Genomic DNA, 16,624 nt, shown 5'->3' on the forward strand with positions numbered 1-16,624 from the left:
TTTCTCAAAGCTCAACAGGGCATCCTTGTGAGAGAAAAAACTAGCCATGAAGCTAGCAGGATGGTTCATAAGTAGGGGTACTTGCCCCCAGACCTCATGACTTACTTATAACTGTAGAATATACTTTCCTTATCAAAGTTTTACTTTAAAATTAATGTAAATCAAATCCTCAACAAAGTATTTTTGCAATTTTAAAAGATGTATTTATTTATTATATATAACTACACTGTAGCTGTCTTCAGACACACCAGAAGAGACATCTGATCTTTTTTTTTTTTTTTTCTTTTTTTTTTTTTTTTTTCCGGCTTTAATTTTCAAAGTAATAATTTTTACGCAGGGGGGGGGGGGGGGGGAAGAACCAAAAAAAAAAAAAAAAAAGGAGATGGAGGGGGAGGGGATGTTTGCCCGAAACCGGGAAAGGGAATAACACTCGAAATGTATATAAGAAATATTCAAGTTAATAAAAAAAAAAAAAAGGAGATGGAGGAGGAGGATGAGAGCTGTCTCTTGATCTCAAAGGGCTTACAGGACAAGGTTTGGTTGGGAAGATAGAGAGCCATTTCTACTTTGGAGCGCTGTAGGAAATGAGGGAGAATACAGAATCTGTGCTTCATCAGTTCTGGGGGAAGGATGAGAAGGAAAGATGCAGGTAAACAACTACAGTCGCCAGAAAAGAAAAAAGCCAAAAAGAGCAAGATCTCTGCCAGTGATGGAAATGGAGACGACTGCTGGAAGAGGATTTGACTCAGCCCTGCAGGGAGCTAGGTGAGGACTGGAACAAGTGCAAGGAGACTTGGAGACAAGGCGAGAGGGCATTTGAGACAAAGAGAATGGCAAGAGCCAAGCACAGAGTGTGTGTGCCAGGAACACACAGACTTGCTTGGCTAAGGCACAGCAGGCCAGTGAGAGCCTAGACTGGGTCCAAAGTGGGTCAGTTGAATAAGGATAGCCATGACCCGAATTGTGCCCATATTTCCTATAATTTACAGCAGCACGCCCAGGTGAACCCAGGGAAGGAGTTTTGAGAAATCTGGTGACTTAGCAAATTGTTAGCAGACCAGTATTTCTTTGAGCCTGGCTTACTACACCTCTCAGAAACTCAATATGACAACACCCAAGGAAGGACAGAGATCCCTACACACAATAGAACGTGTCCTTTTTCGTTCTATAAACAATATGTTGCTAAATTTTATTTTCAGGGGAAAAATATCTCAGAAATGAGTTCCTTTCTTTTGCTTCCAGGTATGGCAGAAATGAATGGACACACACACACACACACACACACACACACACACACACACACACAAAAGAAGGGGAGGGGAAGAAGGGAGGAGCAGTGAACAGGGAGACTGCTCACTTTGTCTTAGGAACAAAGCTATGCTGAAGAACTCATTCGCAAAAACTCCAGTCGTCACAGCAGTTGGTCACTGCTTTTTCTACTGTTCCTCCTTTAAAAGAAGTCGTTCCCTACACAGACATCATCTTCCACTGTTGATCTTGAAGAAGGTTGGGACAGTTCCTTTTCACCTCTTTTCCCTTTTCTTCCATCCAAATCTAGCTGCACATCTGGGAAGATTGTGGTGGCGGCAATTTCAGAAGCAGGACCTGAGGATCAAAGGAGCAGCTTCAAGCTCGATCTAGGTTTAAATGTTTAGTTTCTGTCTTCTGAGGCATCCTGGCACTTATTTAAGTGAGGAGGTTAAAGATTAAGGAAGGTGTGAGTGGCTTTAGAATAAGATGGACGCTGGCTTGCAGGTTATAAACAGTGTAATCAAAATTCTCTGAAACTCAGAGAGAGACAGAGCAAGAATAATTAGAGCATCAGACTCTCCGGTCCCACTTCTTCCTCCCAACAACCTTAAGAGGTGACACAGCCAGTGTTCCCTGAGCGTGTACTTCATACCAGTTGCTACTCAGACTCTGTATTCCCAGCTAAGCTGTCACAGCCAAAACTGAAAAGTTGGACACGGGGTTCACTGAACACAGGACGTGAACCAGAGCCCTGTGCTGAGAACGTGACAAGCATTTCCCATGACAAGTGTCTGTTTCACTGGGGAGTCAGAGGGGATAAATGGGACACATCTACAGCCCCCGGAGAGGAGTGGTGCCCAAGGCAAGGCTTTTGTACTCCGTAGCTCATGAGCTTCAGCGCTCCAAATATAGAAATGGACAACTGGTTCAAGGTGTCACAACCAGCAGACACAGGCTGGTGTCTGAATAGAGGTCTGTCTAATACAAGAACTGAAATGCTGACATTTTGTATTAATAAAAGCAAAGGAAGACAAGTTGTTATTCTTTTCTTTCTTTCTTTTTTTTCCTTTTTGGTTTTTCCAGACGGGTTTATCTATGAAGCCCTGGCTGTCTTGGAACTTGCTCTGTAGACCAGGCTGGCCTTGAATTTTCTGCAACCCTCCAGCCTTTGCCTCAACCCTCTGCTGAGATAGATCACAGGCGTGCACTACCACGCCCTGCCTTTAAAGATGCCTACAGCAAATACCTGTGCAGGAGAGAGATAGGCGGGGTCTAACACATCAGGTTCTGAGTTCAATCTGGAGCAGCTCCCCTCCCTCCCCCAAAATAAGCCTTAGCTTGAGCTACTCTAACTAAACACCTTAGATTGGGTAGTTTTTTTATTTATTTATTTATTTATTTATTTATTTATTTGCTTACTTATCTATCGATTGATTGGTTGATTGTGTTTTAGAGAGAGGATTTCTTTATGTAGCTCTGGTTAGCCTGGAACTCGCTCTGTAGACTAGACTAGCCTCAAACTCAGAGATCCGCCTGCCTCTGCCTCCCGAGTGCTGGGTTTAAAAGCCTCCACAATCAAGGACAGGAATTCCATTTATGAAGGCTCCACCTTCAAAAACCTAGGAATCTCCCTACAACTCCATCTCTCACTGACTCTGGGCATTAGGCTTCAGGGCAGGAATTTTAGAAGGTCGTATGGATTCAGGCTATTTGGATACAGAGCCTTTAGTTCTAGATTATCTGAAAACAGAACTGCTTACAGCATTCTGGTAGTGGTCATGTTCCTAAACTGAACTCTCTGGGAACAAAACTATCAGAGACACTGAGGAGAAACACCATATTTCTAGGATGGAATATGGGAAGTGCAGCACACTTAGGACATCTTAGTGTGTCAAATAAATACATAAGTAAATGAATGAATGAATGAATGAATAAATAAATAAATAAATAAATAAATAAATAAATAAATAAATAAGAAAGGTAATATTCAGAGCAGCACCTTGGAGGTCCTGTGGATCTGTGTCTTGCTTCAACAGTGTTTGGACAGAACGGACCTGGGGACTCCCACTTTATTAGCTCCCAGCCGCCTTACAAGTCTCTCCAGTCACAGCCCCCAGAACCTCTCCTCCCTGCCTTCGGCTCCTAGGACCAGCCAGCACCGTCTTCATGGTTAGCCCCATACTCCTGATCAGCCATGACCTCTCAGATTCGTCAGAATTATTCCACTGAAGCGGGAACTGCTGTGACCACCTGGCCAACTTGCACCTGTGGGCCTCCTACACTTCACGGTGTTGAGCTGCAATGTAGGAAAAATGGGCAATAAAGCCATCAAACTACCCAAGGCCAGGTGATGATGTCATCTCCACGAGTGACATGCACCATGCATCATTTAGGAATTCCAAATTCGTTTTCTAGAGCCCACGTTAAACTGCTTACGATCATCTGTAACACTGGATCAGAGCCCTCTTCTGGCTTCTTTAAGCACGCAGACACACATGGCATACCCTCACAGAGACACATAAATAAAAGTGCATAATTTTAAAAAGAAGATGAAGTGTGGGGGGTGATTATTTCTAGCTCACTACTTTAGAGAATGGTCCAGGCAGGGGAATCCTGAAGTGGGAACCTGGTCAGGTCGAATCTGGAGTCAGGAAGCAGAGAATGATGGTGCTGGGGCTCAGCCACTTCCCCTTGATATGGGGTGGTGTAGCTCACTTCAAGGGTGGGTCTTCCCACCTCCATTAACCCAGTCAAGACAGACTCCCATAGGCATAGCCAGAGGCCAATCTAATGGACAGAATAATCCCTCATGCAGGATGTCTCCCAGGTAATTCTCAACCCTGTCAAGTTGATAATTAATATTAACCATCACATCAAGCAGAAGCTGGAAGTGTTATTGCATGTCTATAATCCTTGCACCCCTATGGTAAGATCGGAGGCGGAGACAAGAGAATCCCTGGAAACAAACAGGCTGGCCAGCCTGGGGTACATAGCTTTGACCAAGAAACCCCATCTCAAACAAGGTGGAAGGACCAACACCTGAGGTTATCCTCTGACCTCTGCCAGTGTGCTGTGTGTGCTGTGTGTGCTGTGCTGTGTGTGCTGTGCTGTGTGTGCTGTGTGTGCTGTGCTGTGCTGTGTGTGCTGTGCTGTGTGTGCTGTGCTGTGCTGTGTGTGCTGTGTGTGCTGTGTGTGCTGTGTGTGCTGTGCTGTGTGTGCTGTGCTGTGTGTGCTGTGCTGTGTGTGCTGTGCTGTGTGCTGTGTGTGTGTGTGTGTGTGTGTGTGCTGTGCGTGTGCTGTGCTGTGCTGTGTGCTGTGTGTGCTGTGTGTGCTGTGTGTGCTGTGCTGTGCTGTGTGTGCTGTGGTGTGTTGTGCTGTGTGCTGTGCTGTGTGCTGTGTGCTGTGCTGTGTGTGCTGTGCTGTGTGTGCTGTGTGTGTGTGTGTGTGTGCTGTGCTGTGTGTGCTGTGTGTGCTGTGCTGTGTGTGTGTGCTGTGTGTGCTGTGCTGTGTGTGCTGTGTGTGCTGTGTGTGCTGTGTGTGCTGTGTGTGCTGTGTGTGCTGTGCTGTGTGTGCTGTGCTGTGCTGAAGGCACACCTGATTGTGCTTTCACTCTCACACTTACACAAGATTATAGAATTATAATAATGCATACTATAAAATAAAAACCCACAAGTTTATAAAAATAATAAGCAAATGGTAAGTCAAAGATCTTTTTAATTATAGGTGTATGACTGTATGTTTGTATGTAAATGAGACCAAAGGTATGCCTGCAGAGGCTGGAGGACATCAGGTCACGTGAAAATCAAGTGACAGCTTGTGAACCTTAGCCACTGAGTGTCTTAACCACTGAGCCATGTCTCAAGCCCCAGGTTTTTGCTTGTTTCTTCGTCGTTTTGGTTTCTGTTTTTGTAGTGCTGGAGGTAAACCTATAGCCTCACACAGCCTAAACCAGTACTCCATTACCCAGCTACATCTCTAGCTCTAGGAAAACAACTTCTTTACAGTGAAATATGAATGAATACGTGCGATAGAATCCAAGATTAGAAAATCGCCATTTGGAAACCATTATAGAAGTAGTTACATCGGCCAAGAAACATGGCTAAGACCAGAAGCTGAAAACTGGATAAAGAACAGGCTATTTTCACAGCCTCAAAATAGCTCCCCACAGCCCGCTTAATAATCACAAACTGGAAGAGGGCTCGTTTCAAACTGGATAAATCTGGCAGAAAGTTAGCGTCACCAGCTAATGGCACCAACTGAAATCGTGCGATATCTGATGAGATGGGGTAAGAAAAGCCCATGGTAATTCCTCAGAATTGCATTAGCTGACCAACCTTAACTGAGCAATCAATGTTCTAGCAAAGAACCTCTCTTTAATCTTCAAAAGCATAAGGGAAATTGGGAGTGTAAGTGTGCACCTATAATCCCAGTACTTGGGAGTCGATGGTAAGTTTGAGGACCAGCTGGGTTACATAGTAAGACCCTGTCTCTGTCTCTCTGTCTCTGTCTGTCTAACTCTCTCTCTCTCTCTCTCTCTCTCTCTCTCTCTCACACACACACACACACACACACACACACACACAACATTACAAGTCAAGAAAAGACTGAGGAAGTACTCTTCTAGATCTAAAGTTACAATTAAGGGGCTAGAACTGTCGACGCCTGCACCGACCTGGTACCGAGAATCGGGTGAAAGCCTACGGGATGAAAGAAACACACACACACACACACACAGGTTATCGTGTCCAAGCCAGGGGAGGAGAGAGAGAGAGAGAGAGAGAGAGAGAGAGAGAGAGAGAGAGAGAGAGAGAGAGAGAGAGAGAGGAAGGAAGGAAGAGTGAGAGTGAGGAGGAATAGTGAGAGAGACTCCTGTAGCTTTATTCACCACTTATATACCCAAGTCTCCAGGTAGAAAATAACTGGGAAGCACAGTGGGAGACCCTGGCTCGTGACTTCGGTAACAAAAGACCGACTAGGAGATCTGAATAAATTAGGGAGAAACTGAGAAGGCCAGCCTAAATCTCAAGGATAAAGGCTGAGGAAGTAAAAGGCAGAAGTAAATTGACCACCACCCAGGTGTGGTCCAGGTGTGTCAGTTCCACATGCATCAGCCGGGCTCAGCAGAGGTCATGCAGTGGAGACACCGGGTGTTTACTACTTGGTCTTTTCTTCCTGTGCCGTAAATACATGGGAGAGGCCTCTGTCCAACAATCCCATGACTTTGTGGCCATACAGTTACAAAGTGGCCAGGCCCAAATCCAATATGGCACTACATAGAACAGCAGTTCCGAACACTTGGAGAAAGAGGTCCTGGGTTCAATTTTCTGCAACCACGTGGATGTTCACAACTGCCTGTAACTTCAATTCCAGGGAATCTGGCACCCTCACAAAGACATATGTGTAGGCAAAACAGCAAACACATGTCACATAAAAGAAGGAAGAGGAAGAAGACGATGATGACGAGGATTGTGCTCGGGCAGGGGTGGCAGCAGTGCATGCACCGGCAGAGACAGGCAGATCTGTGAGTTCCTGGCCAGCCTGCTCTACAGAGCGAGTTCTAGGACAATCAGGGCTACACAGGGAAACCCCGTCTGGAGAAACAGAAAACAAAACCACTTACTGCTCTTTCAGAGGACCAAGGGGCAGTGGCCCACACAACCATCAGCAACTCCAGTTCCAAGTGATCCCGCGTGCTCTTCTGACCTCTCCAGGCATCAAGCACACAACATGTTACACATATATGCATTCAGGCAAAACACTTTTTTAAAAAGATATTTATTTACTTATTTATTTATTTACTTATTATGTATACGTCACACAGCTTTCTGCCTGCGTGTATACCTGCAGGCCAGAAGAGGGCACCAGATCTCATTACAGATGGTTGTGAGCCACCATGTGGTTGCTGGGAATTGAACTCAGGACCTCTGGAAGAGCTTGAAAGAATAAAAAATGCAGCTAACAAGTCAGAAGTTTAAAAATGCTATCTCGGGCTGGAGAGATGGCTCAGTGGTTAAGAGCACCCGACTACTCTTCCAGAGGTCCTGAGTTCAATTCCCAGCAACCACATGGTGGCTCACAACTATCTGTAAAGAGATCAGATGCCCTCTTCTGGTGTATCTGAAGACAGCTACAGCATACTCACATACATAGAATAAATAAATAAATAAATAAATAAATAAATAAATAAATAAATAAATCTTTAAAAAAAATGCTATCTCACCCCTAAGAAGCCCTGAATACCTCAAATTCCAGACCCTGCCCTCTACCTGTAAGTAAGTAAAAGGTCACATTTCTTGAGCCTGCTCTCCCAGGAACTAGATAAAAGGACTTAACATAAGGCCCTTAGATATGCAATTCTTAGAGAACAACCTTGAGAAGCAGGAAGCTTCTAGGAACTAGCTGACCATAAAGTTAAGCAATCTTGAGAAACAAGCTTCTCCTTGTGATTTTCCAATGACGCCACCCCTGCCCCCTTGGGTTGTGGCTTCTTCCTTTAAATACCCTTTCTCCCAGCCTCTCGGGGTCGAACTCCTGTGCCCCTTCGTGGGATATGAGTCTTAACCCCAGTGCACTGGTTCCTATCAATAAACCTCATGTGATTACAGCAAGGATGGTCTTGTGTGAGTTCTTGGGGGGTTGCGTCATCCCGAGACTTGAGTGAGGATCTCCCTGCTCCGGGGATCTTTCAAGCTTCCTGTGCTCTTAACCTCTGAGCCATCTCTCCAGCCCCAGGCAAAACACTTATTCACAAAAAAAAAAAAAAAACAAAAAAACAAACAAACAAACAAAAAACCACATAAGTACATAAATCTAAAAATAAATAAGAATTAAGGCACAAGTAATATAACAGGTGATCTTGGGCTAACTCCTATACTTACAGACTTTATTGAATCATTAGACAACATTCAGCCAGCCAGGCTGTGGTTTCCTGATTTTGAGAGCCATATTGTATTTATGTAGGATAGCCATGTTGGGAGGCATTACACTCTAACCTACATGTGGGTCATGGAGCACTCTGTTGTCCATCTCCTTCATCTGGTTCAGACTAGGAGACATTTTTTGTAGCATACTTGCAAAGAAAGCGGTAAAGAACGGGTGACAGATTATGAACGTTGTTAGCAATCAGTGCCTGTTATGTATGTAAGTACTAATGCCCAGGCAGTGTTGTTTTCTGATCCTGGCCTGTGGGCATGACATTATCAAACTGTCACTGCTAAACAACATGGTAGAAACCCTGTCGACTACTTACCTCTTTTCCCTCCTCCCATTCTTTCTTACTAACGAATCCTGTTTGTTTGTTTGTTTTGTGTTTTTGTTTGTTTGTTTGTATTCGTTTTTTGAAATGTGGCTCCCTCGAGGTGCTCCCTATGTCTGGGAGATGAAGTTTGTTGTTCCAAGCCAGTCATGGTTGAGACACGAGCATTTTCTGTCATTCTGGTTCGTGATACCTGAATGCAAGTTTGCTGGGGGTAAAATAGGATTTGGAGAAAGATTGTCCTTGCTATAATATGACATCCACAGAGAAAATGACCTCTCTTCTGTTAGGTGTGATGGTTAACCAAGCCGGCTCAGTCAGCCTAACAGAGTCTCAAGGGAGAGAATGAGGACTGAAAAGAAAAAGACAGTTAGACAGCACTAGAACAGGCCTCCAGTCAGTGCTGAGGTTGAAGCGGGACAGTCCTAAGGCATAAACAAAGTTGTTAAGGAAAACGAAGCATAAACCAAGGTCCCCTGATTACTGCATTCAGAGCCTTAACAAACAAGAGTCATTAGGACACAAAGAACACGTTCCTCGGCTGCACTCTTCTTCAGCCTACGTCCCTGTCCTAGCCCAATGTCAAATTCCTGCCAAATTCCTAGAAGGAGGCCCCCAAAGCTCTCCACAGATGGTGTCTACTTGTGATACTCCTAGGCTGCCGCAGCCTGACGTACAGGAGATGCCCAGAGGGTAAACACAGATGACAGACGACGAGACAGAAAGATAGACAAGAGGGATGGAGCTTTTTCCTGGCAATCTCATTCGCTGCTGCATCTGCCAACCCAGTAACCACCCTGACTCCTACCTGTGAATAACTCATTACTCATGTATGCAAATTCCCCAATGCTTGAATATGCTTACAACTACAAGATCAGTACCTGCAGGCCTTTCGCACTCCATCACTGTTACATGTCCCTGGGAGGATCGGGGCTGCATAGAGTGCGGTTGAGGGTAAGACTCACCCTGGATATAGTCTCCTTTGACTCTAGCTATATAGGCAACGTAGTTCAACGCAGAAGTGTATTTAAGCAAAAGCCATGAAGATCTAGACCCTTCACAACAAAATTCTGAGACTGAGCTGTTGGATTTCCCTTGAGAAAGCTTCAAATAAACCACTTCTTTGCAAACAACAGTTTACTGTCACAAAAATAGATGACCTAGCTCATGGTCGTAATTAGCCTTCTGAACTGAAAGACAAGCGAGTGTCTCTCGTTTTCTCCCCTTTCCTTGCCGCTTTGGGCTTCCCACTGTTCCTCAGAACATACATTTTACTGGTAAGTATGCCATGTTTTGTTAATTATCACACTACATACATGTTATGAAACACCATTAAAAGGGCAAGTATTTTGCAGATGAAATAAAATGACTTAGTTTTTTGTGATAGGGTTTCTCTGTGTAACCCTGGCTGTCCTGAACCTCTCTCTGTAAACCAGGTTGACCTCAAACTCATGGACGCTGGGACTAAAGGTGTGTATCATCACTGCCTGACACAGTGAAGTCTTACAAAAGGTTAAGGAGGAAATCCACTCCCCCCTCCCCCTCCTCTTCTCTCTCCCCTCCCCTCCCCTCCTCTTCTCCCTCTCCGTGTGTGTGTGTGTGTGTGTGTGTGTGTGTGTGTGTGTGTGTGTGTGTGTGAGAGAGAGAGAGAGAGAGAGAGAGAGAGAGAGAGAGAGAGAGTATCCAGGGTCCGTCCTGCACATGCTAGGCAGTGCTCTGTCATTAAGCTAATGTCCTCAGCCTCTTTCTCTAATTTTATTTATTTATTTATTTATTTTCAAGACAGGGTCTCGTATTTCTGAGCCCCAACAGGCTTTGAACTCCTGATGGTTCTGCCTCTCCCGGGTGCTGGGGTTATTGGCACTCATCATCGCTCTGGGCACCTTTTTGCTAATTTTTACCTTTTGGGGTTCCAGTTTATATCATTTAACCACAGAGAGAGGAGGGGGAGAGTGAGAGAGATATCATTGTGATGTTTATTCTTGGTTGTCAGCTTGACTAGATCCAGAATTAACCCAAGTGGCTAAGTATACTTATTTTTTTTGTTTTGTTTTGTTTTGTTTTTTCTTTTTTCGGAACTGGGGACCGAACCCAGGGCCTTGTGCTTTCTAGGCAAGCGCTCTACCACTGAGCTAAATCCCCAACCCCAGTATACTTATTTTAAATTTTGATTCTCTCTCTCTCTCTCTCTCTCTCTCTCTCTCTCTCTCTCTCTCTTTCTCTCTCTCTCCCTTTGTGTGTGTGGTGTGTTGATTGTTAAAGATTTATTTTAGGGCTGGAGAGATGGCTCAGTGGTTAAGAGCCCCCAACTGCTCTTCCAGAGGTCCTGAGTTCAATTCCCAGCCACCACATGGTGGCTCAAAACCATCTGTAATGGGATCCGATGCCCTCTTCTGGTGTATCTGAAGACAGCTACAGTGTACTTATATATAATAAATGAATAAATCTTTAAAAAAAAAAAGATTTATTTTATGTATGTGAGTACACTGTCTCTCTCTTCAGACACACCAGAACAGAAGAGGACATACATTGGATCCTATTACAGATGGTTGTGAGCCACCATGTGGTTGCTAGGAATTGAACACAGGACCTCGGAAGAGCAGTCAGTGCTCTTAACCACTGAGACATCTCTGCAGCCCCCAAGACTGAATGAACTTTTTTAATGATGTATTTTTATTTTGTATGCATTGGTGTTTTATGTGCATGCATGTCTGGGTGAAGGTGTTGGATCCTATAGAATTGGAGTTACAGACAGTTGTGAACTGCCGTGTTGGGTGCTAGGAATTGAATTTGGGTCCTCTGGAAGAGCAGCCAGTGCTCTGAACTACTGACTCATCTCTCTGGCCCCAGGAAAAGATCTTTGTAAACTTACATCATGCACCCAATCCCATTCACTTCCCCTCCTCTTGTACCCACACTTTACCTTTGTAACCTCCTCCCCAACAGAGAAAAATAAATCAATATCTTGTGGAAGCTGTAGTACATCATGGTGTCTCCCATGTTAAACCCTTTTGTCCACACTTCTTTGCTTGCAAATGTTCGTTACAATGACTCATTGGTCTGGTATGAGGCCTTTGGCTTCTGCTAATCTATCAGTACTTGATTGGAACTCCTCTCAGATATCCTGTTGTTGCCCTGTGTCATGGAGATCCTGTAGTTTTGGATCAGTAGGGCTAGCCCCTTCATGCACTCCAGCAGTTCATTGATGGGGTAATGTTGGGGTGGGCCAACTCAAAGACTTGGATCTGGGCCTGAGAGGCATCTGAGCTAGTCAGCTGGCTTTACCGATCTCTTGCCCTTGGGGCTGGTTCACTAGAAACCCTGCAACTAGGGACCAGCTCTACCCTGCTGCCAGGCAAGATACAGGGCCCACTTTCCCAAGTGTTGCATGCAGCTGGTGAGGTACATGGCCAGTTCTCCTACTCTCATGACCCTGGGGGGCAGCTCTCTTGCTTGCCATGGGTGGTGAGGGATGAGGGAGAGGAGGTGTTATCCCACCACCGCACCACAGACAAAAGGCAGGGCTGACTCTCCTGTGCTCACACTCTTGGCACAGGCTCACCTGCAGTTCCCACATCCAGGACCAACTCTGTTCTGTTGCCCAAGTGAAGTGCAGGGCCTCATCTCCCAAGTGCTGCAGTGTAGTTGAGGGATAAGGACAGCTCTCCTGCTTCCTGTAGGTGGCAAGGGTTGAGGGTCAGGGAGGGTATCTCTTCCTTACCCACGCCACTGCATGGCAGACAATTTGTGGGGCCAGCTATCCCATACTCACACCCTTAGGGCCAGCTCACTTGCAACCCCCACACCCAGGACCAGCTCTCCTGTGCTGCCCACTGGAGGTGCAAGGCCTGCTCTCCCAACGGCTGTAGCAGGTGAGGGGCAGGGCCAACCCTCTTGTTCTCATGACCCCATGGCCAGGTCTCCCACCATGCCCAGGTGAGAGGTGGGGCCAGTTTGCACAATCCTCAGACATCAATATATCCTGGAGTAGCATCCCTGAATCAGAGATGTCTGCCTGGTTTTTGGAAGTAACAGATCCCTGCTGCTGTAGGACCACTGACCCAGATATGGCCCTGGTGGCAGCATAGGCCAGGGCCCTACCATGGTCCCAGGTGGCATCACTGGCTTCTCACGTCAGTCTGTTCTTCATTGTCCTTGGGTCTGCAGTTCTGCCTCTCAGTACCCACATTCTTCTGTTTCTTGTACATTTCTCCACCACTTACTTGTTCCTCTTAGTGGTACCTCGGGTCTCGGAGTGTCTGGGGTTGTCTTAGGAGTGCTATCAGGAATGCTATTCTCTGCCTCTGCATGATGGAACTGGGCAGGGGTCATCTCAGGAATGGTCTGCACCCCAGGGCCTGTAAAGTGCTGGACTGGTAGTCATTTTAGGTTCCCTATCTGGGCCCCAAGGCAAGGTTCATCTGTCTTGGGCTCACTCCCACGCAGGGCTGGTGGTCCCAGGCATGGTTCTTCTTCTTCTTCTTCTTTGTGTGTGTGTGTGTGTGTGTGTGTGTGTGTGTGTGTGTGTGTGTGTGTGTGGTGTGTATCAGGCATGGTTCTTCTAATCTCCAACTTGCTGCTCACCCTGGGAGCCCATCTGGGCCTGTGTAGCACCAGGCTCTAATTGTTTCAGGGGATGCTAGGCTACTAATCATTCAGATGTTCATAGGTCAGAACACTGGGCTGAGACATAGCCTCTCTCCTCTCTGTCACCTACTCATGCACGTGTGACATAGCAGGCAATACCTGCAACCCCTCTAGAGGCAGGAAGACCCACTTTTAATTCGGATCTTTAGCGGTAGGAAGATCCACCTTAAATCTGGGCCACACCTTCTGGTGGGAACCCAAATAAACAAAATGCAAGGAGGAAGCTTGCTCTCTCTGCCTGCTTGCTCTCCTCACTGGCAAGTCCATTCCTTCACTGGCATTAGAGCCTACTTCTTTGGGATTCTGACATATATTGAAGATCAGCTGAGACATTCAGCCTCACAGAATGAACAACTACTGGATTCTTAGACCTTCTGTTGGTAGACAACCATGGTTGGACTAGCTGGACCACAGCCTGAAAAAAATTCCAATAAACACACATTCATATATTCAGACTTGTAAGTTCTGTCCCTCTAGAGAACCCGACTTCATAGCCTTCTTCACCGCTAGGCCTGTTTGTCTTCTCCACCAGCCTTTCCTCTCTCTGAAGACAAAGCCCCCATCTATGTGTTCTCTATGGTTAGCCCAGTGCCGAGGCACTGCTGCATGTATAGCCCGATGTTAGAAATACTGACTGAAGGAGTAAATGAGTGAGCGAAATGTTGCCGCTCACTCACTATTCCAGTAAAGAATAGCTTGGGATGGGGGTTGGGGATTTAGCTCAGTGGTAGAGCGCTTGCCTAGCAAGCACAAGGCCCTGGGTTCGGTCCCCAGCTCAGAAAAAAAGAAAAAAAAAAAAAGAATAGCTTGGGGTGGAAATAGTCATTACTAGCTGTAATATCCTGATGGCTGGTGTTGGGTTTATTTTAATTACTCACTTTTTCCTTGGGGGATTGAAGTCAGGGCCGGGTATACATTTTATCAGCGAGCTGCACCCTGGTTTCTCACATGGGCTTTCAGCATCCCCTACCCCTCTTAGTATCTCCTTCTCCATCAGGGGGTGTCTGTTCAATGCTTCCCATCTTGTAGCACCCAATTAGAAGATTAATTTTGAGAGAACACACATGTCCTAAGACTGAATTTACAGGGTTTTAGGTTTTGAAGTTCTTATTGAAATGAAGTTGATTTCATACTCTTCTGGAGTAACTCCAAGCATTCACTATTCAATGGGAATAATTCAATATTATTCTGGAGGAACTCCAAGGCATTCACTATTCAAAGGAAAAAGACATTTGTTTTGTTTAGCTGAAACTGGACTGGAGCTATATGAGACACTGCTGCTTTTGTAGATAGTTTTGTACACTTTGGGCATCCAGGAATAAGCCTGGCTTTGGGAGATTTACATTCTTTCTAGCTTTGCTGCAAACCTTGTATTATGTATTTTACTGAATGACTTGTTTTCTGACAGTCTTTTTATGTAGCGCCCACACTGTCCCCCGCTCCATCCTCCTGAGTGCTGAGATTTCCGACCCACACTACCGTATCGAGCACTGACTCCTTTTCCTAAATGTAGAAGTAAGCGTGTTTGCTGTAGAAATTATGGAAAACATATGAAAGATGAAGGAGACACAAGAAGGTATAAAGAAAGCAAACCAGGGGTTGGGGATTTAGCTCAGCGGTAGAGCGCTTGCCTAGCAAGCGCAAGGCCCTGGGTTTGGTCCTCAGCTCCGGAAAAAAAAAAGAAAAAAAACCCAAAAAAACAAAAAAAGCAAACCACCCAGAGTTAGACACTCCCAGAACCTTGGACTTTTGTTGCTATTTATTTTTGTTCCTATTTCTTATATCTTTTTGAGGCAAGGTCAAATTCTGTAACTCCCAACTCCAGTTACAGTCCTTCGGCCTCTCCCTCCCAAGTGCTCATGCCGAACACTTTGATTTCGTTTCTCTCAGCCTTGTTTCTGTATGTATGGGGTGGGTGTACACATGTTTGTATAAGTTATGTGCACATATATGTGCAGTTAGTATCCATATAGTATGGCAGGCTCCTTAATTTATTCTTTATCTCCCATCATTCCTTGTGTGATTCTATGGATATTTATATTCTCTAATATAAAAATAATTTATTTTTAATGTACATTTGGTGTTTGGCCTACATGTATGTCTGTGTGAGGGTGTTGAATCCTCTGGATCTGGAGTTACAGTCCTGAGTTGCCATGTGGGTGCTGGGAATTGAACCAGGCTGGCCTCAAACTCCTGAGAAGGTCACCTGTCTCTTCCTTTCCAGAGCTGAGACTAAAGGTGCACACCATACCACCCAGTTTACATTTTGATTTTTATTCTGGGAGGGGGATGGTCATTTATTGGTTTTCACGGAGTTGCAGAAGAATTCTGTGGTCGTTTGGCAGAATTTCACTCCTTGAGAGAAACCAATCTTTTTTTTTTTCCCTTTTTCCTTTTTTTTTTTTTTTTTTTTTGGTTCTTTTTTTTTCGAGCTGGGGACCCGAACCCAGGGCCTTGCGCTTCCTAGGTAAGCGCTCTACCACTGAGCTAAATCCCAGCCCCTTTCCTTGTTTTTATTCTCGAAGGTGCTTTTCTTCATCTGTGACATATTTTTAAAATGTTGCTTGGTTAAGTCTAAATGTTGATTTACTTTTATTCACTAATCAGCAGACATAAGTCTTAGGAAAGGTATTTATTATTGCTGCTGCGTCTGTGGTGCCTCCTGATGTGCCTACTCCATTCATTCAATAGCTATCACTGAGCGATGGCTCTGAACCAGGTGCCGTGTTGGGTACTGGAGTTACATCGTTAGGGAATAAAAATGCTTACATTTTTTTCCCCCTGGTGATATGTTCTTAATCTGTTCTTCACATCACCCATGTGTTTATTCTGAATTTTCAAAGGAACCTTACTCTTATGAACTATAGCACTTTTGATGCCCCAAGATTTTTCTCCATTTTGTTCATTTCAACATTAAGAGACAGGTCTGCATAAATACTAAAACAGAAATTACAATGGTTCTGCTGGGGCGGGGAGATACATACCTTTAATCTCAACACTGGGGAGGCAAAGGTAGGCAGGCAGATCTTTATGAGTTCAAGGGCAGCCTGGTCTAGAGAGTGAGTCCCAGGATAGCTGGGACTACACTGAGAAACCCTGTCTCGAAAAACAAACATTGTAGTGGACCAATTAGGTGCTGGAATGTGGGGAGCAGAACCTGACTCCCCTCTGCCCTCACCCTGCCCTCTATCCTGACTAAAAAGTTGTTAGTATGATTCAATTAAGGTGATAATATTTTTTCAAAGAATAAAATCCTGGACCTTAGAGTTGCGCGTGCACGCATGCGCACATTCAAGAATGCGGTCAAACGAAGACATACCAGTGACAAATCTTTCCTTCCTCCCCGTGTTTCTCAGGGATTGAACTCTGACTGTGTCAGGTTTGGCACAAACATCCTCACTCACCTGCCGAGCCATCTTGCTGGCCCAGGATGCCGAAATATATTACAGAAGTGGAATCTTGACCCAATAC

The 16,624-nt window shown here is 45.2% G+C and overlaps 1 non-coding gene across 1 annotated transcript; it reads right to left on the reverse strand.

Annotated features, from left to right (window-relative positions):
• Nucleotides 1-13,141: 13,141 nt before the first annotated feature.
• On the reverse strand, nt 13,142-13,274 carry LOC116910716. The gene has a single exon (XR_004389243.1). It is a non-coding gene; the product is annotated as a small nucleolar RNA SNORA17 (small nucleolar RNA).
• Nucleotides 13,275-16,624: the final 3,350 nt, after the last annotated feature.

The sequence above is a fragment of the Rattus rattus genome, chromosome 9 (assembly GCF_011064425.1).
Source record: "Rattus rattus isolate New Zealand chromosome 9, Rrattus_CSIRO_v1, whole genome shotgun sequence".
NCBI classification, from domain to species: domain Eukaryota; kingdom Metazoa; phylum Chordata; class Mammalia; order Rodentia; family Muridae; genus Rattus; species Rattus rattus.